Raw genomic sequence first — 5913 nt, forward strand, 5'->3', positions numbered from 1 at the left:
TAATTGTATTATAAATAATCAAAATTCACTAAAATTATGCAAACATGCTATGTTTTATATAAAATGCTGATGAATAAGCAACAATTATTTATACAATATAGAATATAATAACTTTGTACTTTAGCATTAACTGGCAAAATTATGGTACAAATTTGATCTTAAAAATATGGTAAATCGCATAAAAAATAATTAAAACTTATATTCTCTTAAATAGTATGATATAAATCATATATATGCAATTTATATACAATTTAATATAATTTAATTTGTTTTCTTAGTACCATTTGATGACGATTGCTGGCCTTTAATTTTGTCAATTAAGTATATACAATACACATCCAGCATTATATAAATTAAAACATCGTTTTCAATAAAATTCACACGATTCATTCAATACTAAAATATACCTACACTATGGCCTTGTGGCGTGATTAAAAAGCTCTACGGTTTCGTCTGTTTCATTTTGAATGCGATAATTTGCACCTAGAAAATAATTATATAAATAGATAAATATGTAATATATAAATAAATCTATACATATGAATAAAATTGGCGTATATGTTTGTTATATTTAAATAGACTTTTTTTTAGAAATAGGGTACAAATATCAAATTAACATCTTTTAACATTTTTGTCTGTCTGTCTGTCGTTTGTTTGGGCTAATCCCCGAAACGATTGCACTGATTTTGACGAAACTTTTTTTGGCAAATAGCTCATGTAATTGGACGCAACTTAAGCTACTTTTATTCGAAAGAAGTATCTTATGGTATCTTAGCTCATCTAACTATACCTGAGATTTCGTCCAAGGAGAAAAATTAATTAATATATTATTATATCTTATAAAATTACCTTATACATAATGTTAATTCAAACTATTCTGTTACACTTATTACTTTTAAGTAATAATTATAAATCAGGTATATTTGTGTTCAATATTCAGATTTAGATTGAAATTGATCAATTATTTACAGATTATTTTATTAGTTAGTAACGATTTGTTGTTTCATAAAATAAATGTGGATTAGAAGTTAAATATCTCTAAAAACATGAAAAAAACAAAGAGTGTTGTTGTATTAGGCCAAGAAATAAATCGGACAAGTTAAAAAAAAAATCGATGTAAATTGGAACGCAACAAAATGAACTTGAAATTTTTGAGCAAATAAAAAACTAGTTGGTATTGATATTTTGCCTGGAGGCAAGTTACATGAACTTCCCGATTTGTGTAAATAATCGACTTAATCCATGATAGATAAATTAATTTAGAGTAGTTAAAAGCAGTGGCGTACCTAGGGCGGGGTGGTGTGGGCGGTCCGCCCCGGGCGGCACTTATTTTGGGGCGGCATTTTTTAGTTTACTTATACATAGTTGTAAAAAGCAACTTATTCATTTTATATTTATTAACTTCCGTATGGTATGTTATAGTAATGCGCCGAAAATCGAAAATGAAAATTTTTGCATTTCTTCACGTTTTGAAGGTTTCTGAACATTTTACTGGCATACCTCAGAAAAAATGGAAGTGTGTGTGTTTTGTGTGTCCGCATTTTTTGTGTTCACATTTTCGGGCGCGCGGATCAACCGAATTGAATGGTTCAAAAAACATTCGATTCCTAATCATAGGGAGATGTGCTGATTAGTTTTTTGGGAAATATAATAGAAATCGAGTTTTTGAGAGAATGGAATATCCGATTTGAATGATCCAAAAAAAATCAATTTGTAATGATGAGGAGAAGTGATGATTAGTTTTTGGCAAAGGCAGATCCAATCGTTTCGGAAATATCGAGTAAAATGTGCAAAAAATATCTGTTTTTGAGAGAACTAAGCATCCGATTTGAATGATTCAAAAAACATTCTACGTGGATTTTAATTTGAATTCTGCCTAAAGTTCAAATGCTCACTTATATACTTGAAATAAATAATTATAACTTTGTAATTCAGTTTATATATTTCTTATAAATATTAGACATCGTCCTTCATTTTAAATTTGATTGATTGAGTTTCGTTTATTTACTTTTCTGTAAACATATATAAGTTACAGTATTTATAATTATCTATTTGAAAACATTTAATTTCCTCAAATATATCATTACGGTACAGGAAGTTCCAGCAATTTGCCTTAAGTTACAATGCCATACACCGCTAGTTTTCTTTCTTGAATTATAAATGATTATTATCATTGTTATTATTGTCAATATTTAATTTATATAAATTAATATTAACTATATGATTTCGAATTTTATTCCTCGGTGTATATAAATGTATATTACATATTACATTATATGTACACTACATTTTGAATTCTAATTTAAGAACAGAATAATAATTTTATTTTATTGTATTCATTAAAATTCGTTGAATTTGTATAAGCATCTTCACGATTTTGTTCGGCGATTTTTCCTATTTTTTTTATATCAGCTTATAAATGTCATTTCTTTTGAAAAGTTTATATGATTACTTTGAAGTGGTATATCGATATTTTTTTAAATCATCAATTATTTTTTTTGAAAATCAGGGCTGACGGAAGGCGGTCTGCCTTAGGGCATTATATAAATATGTTAACGAGCGTATATAAATATGTGTAAAAAAATTACTTGTGTATTAATTAACATTGATTAAATAACTTAATAATTTATTAAGTTATATAAATTTCCGTAGGGTAAGTTATATATAGTAATCGCAAAAAAATTTAAAGTGAAAATTTATATATATCTTTACGTTTTAGAAGTTTCTGAATTTTGGCATACCTTTGAAAAAATGGATGTGTGTGTTTAGATACAAACTTTTGTCGATGATTGTAGAAACACGCCTCAACCGATTTGAACAAAACATTCGATTCGTACTGATAAGACGTGCTAATTACTTTTTGGCAAAGGCAGGTCCAGCCGTTTCAAAGATACGGGGCAAAAAAGCCAAAAATTGTAGTTTAGTTTTTGAGAGAACGAAGCGTCCGATTTAAGTAATTCAAAAAACATTTATTTGTATTAACTAAACGAAGAACTGTTTTTGGGATGATAGGTCTAGCGGTTACAGAGATTCAATAAGAAAAAGTGAAAAATGACATTTGGCGGTCCAAAATGATCATTAGACATCTTCACGTCAAATTATCTGTTATTTTCTAGAGATTTTAATAATAAGAACAAATTTAATTTACATTACTATGGGTTCCGTATCATTGTCTAGACTGCAACGCGACGCTACGCGCTTCGATATTTCGTCTCCAGCGCTTTAATAATAAGAACAAATTTAATTTACATTACTATGGGTTCCGTATCATTGTCTAGACTGCAACGCGACGCTTACGCGCTTCGATATTTCGTCTCCAGCGCGATTGATTTGAAAAAAGTTACAAGTTTTCAAAATATTTCAAAATATAAAAAAACAAAATTTTTCAAAATTTTTTTTTCAAAAATCTCAAATATATATTTTTTTCAGAATTTCAAAAATTTTTAATATTTTTTAAAAATTTTATGTTCGGTACGGCAAGTTCTAGCAATTTGTCTTAAGGCACGATGCCTTGCATCACTAGTTTATTTGTATTATTTATGAAAACTACTATTTGACTGATTATAATTGAAAGGGCGGCAAAATCTGGAAATCGCCCCGGGCGGCAAAAGTTCTAGGTACGCCACTGGTTAAAAGTATTCAAAGTGGATTTATTACACATTATTGAAAATCGAACAGGTCAATCCGGTCGGAGTCTTTTTTGAAAAGCAAATTTTCAAAAATCAATAATTTTTATAATTGAGCCAGTTTGTTGTAGGACTTTCATTGTTAGTACGTTCATTAAGACCAAATACTCTATCGTTATACAAGTAAATGGTCTAATTTTAATTTTAACTAGTGGGGCGCATGGCATCGTGCCTTAAGGCAAATTCCTGGAACTTCCCGTACCAAAAATTATAATTTTTTTTAAAACGATTAACATTTTTGAAAAAAAAAAATTAGATTTTTGAAAAACTATAAATTTGATAAAAGATTATATTTTTTGGAAAAAAAAAAATTTTTTTGTAAAAAAATGCTTTCTTTATTTTGACATATCTTGGAAATTCTGAACTTTTTTTCAAATCAATCGTACTGCTTTAACTGCATAGAGACGAAATGTCAAAGCGCGTAAGCGCCGTGTCGCCGTCTAACGGATAAACATTGGTACGGAACCCATAGGAATGCAAACAAAATTTATACTTATTGTTAAAATCTCTATAAAATATCTGATAATTTGATGTACATATGTCCAATAAACATTTTTGACCGCCAAATGACATTTTTTTAACTTGCCTTCTCAAAAATTTAATCCAATCGAAGGCAGCTGGACCTGCCTTCCCAAAAATTTAATCAGTTCTTCATGTTGTCAATACAAGTAAAATGTTTTTTTGAATTATTAAAATCGGACGCTCCGTTCTCTAAAAAACTGAGATATCGTTTTTGGCACTTTTTTTACCCGTATATTCCTGACCTGCCTTCGCCAAAACTAATCAGCACGTCTCCTTATTAATACGAATCGAATGTTTTTTGAATTATTCAAATCGGTTGATCGATGTTCCCGAAATCGTCGACGAAAATTTGTATCTGCACACACACACACACACAAATATCCATTTTTTCTAAGATATGCCAAAATGTTCAAAAACCTTTAAAATGTAGAGATATATAAAAATTTTCATTTTCGATTTTTTGCGATTACTATACCTTACCCTAGGGGAAGTTAATCAATAAGATAATTATTTCGAAAATAAAGATTTCGCTTTCACTAGAAAATAATCAATGCGATTTCCAATTGATATCTTTCAAATGTTTATTCAACAACATTTCCAATTGATGTCTTTAATACATGTTTATTAAGTATACTTATAATATCTAATTGTATAAATTAATAATTTGTTTATGCGTGTTCAAAATATAATAAAAATGTATTTTATTTAAGTGTATGCGTCAACTGCCATCAGTAGCTACCAACGAGACACAGATGCTCAGAACAACATACACCAGCTCTGCTTATATTTTGATTAGAATCGCTTATTGTAGGCCGATAATATTAGTGTATTATTTCAGACTATAAAATCTATTGCCATACAAAGTTTCATCAAAATCGTCAAAAAACAGCAATGTAGATCTTTACGAAAAACTAACAAGCACTTCCAACTCACATTTTTCAAACAGTTTTCGAATTTTTAAAATCCATTCAGGATTTTGGGTTAAAACATGAACGAAAAAATTAGAACAAATAAATCCAATAATTTCAGAAGAACGAAATTAAAATTTAACAGTGCCATGAATTGATAATACATGAACACACACACACGAATTATATATATATATATATATATATATATATATATTGAATGGTAGAGTCTTGGATTTGTGTATATTTTGTAGAGTTTCGAACAAGAATCCAAAAATAATACAAAATAAAAAACAAGAAAAGTTTTTAAAAAACAATTCTTTATTAATTATTGTTTTATTGTCGACGTTTCGGAACTAGGTTACGTTCCATCTTCAGGACATCTGTCAAGAAACATGATCTTGATGAGATTTTAGCAAACAATATGTTTAGGAAAAGAAAATAGATTTTTATTAAATAATGAATTAATTGTAAAAAATATATAATGTACAGAAATATGATAATATGTTCAAAATAAAAATGATAAAAATAAATGAGTGGATTATCAGAACAGGATATTAAACATAAAGAAAAATTTTTTGAAAGTTATGGAAATTTTTTAAGAAAAGGTTATGACAAAGTTGAATTAATTACCTGTATGTTTGAATATTTGTTAGCACTTTTTCACTAAACAAGCTTTTTTAACAAAAAATGATTTTGTGAGTTAATTTTCCGCCGAATAATTAGATTTTGTAAATCAAAATTACTAAAAATTTGTCTTTTTTAAAATTATTATTTGAAAACAACAAATAATATTT

At 27.9% G+C, this 5913-nt stretch overlaps 1 pseudogene; it reads right to left on the bottom strand.

Moving 5' to 3' along the window:
• Positions 1 to 412: 412 nt before the first annotated feature.
• LOC113386115 overlaps positions 413 to 5913 on the bottom strand; it is an 11580-nt pseudogene continuing 6079 nt past the window's right edge.

This window comes from Ctenocephalides felis, unplaced genomic scaffold, assembly GCF_003426905.1.
Source record: "Ctenocephalides felis isolate EL2017-DRISC unplaced genomic scaffold, ASM342690v1 CF-g0.4_SCAFFOLD_00845, whole genome shotgun sequence".
In the NCBI taxonomy this organism is placed as follows: Eukaryota; Metazoa; Arthropoda; class Insecta; order Siphonaptera; family Pulicidae; genus Ctenocephalides; species Ctenocephalides felis.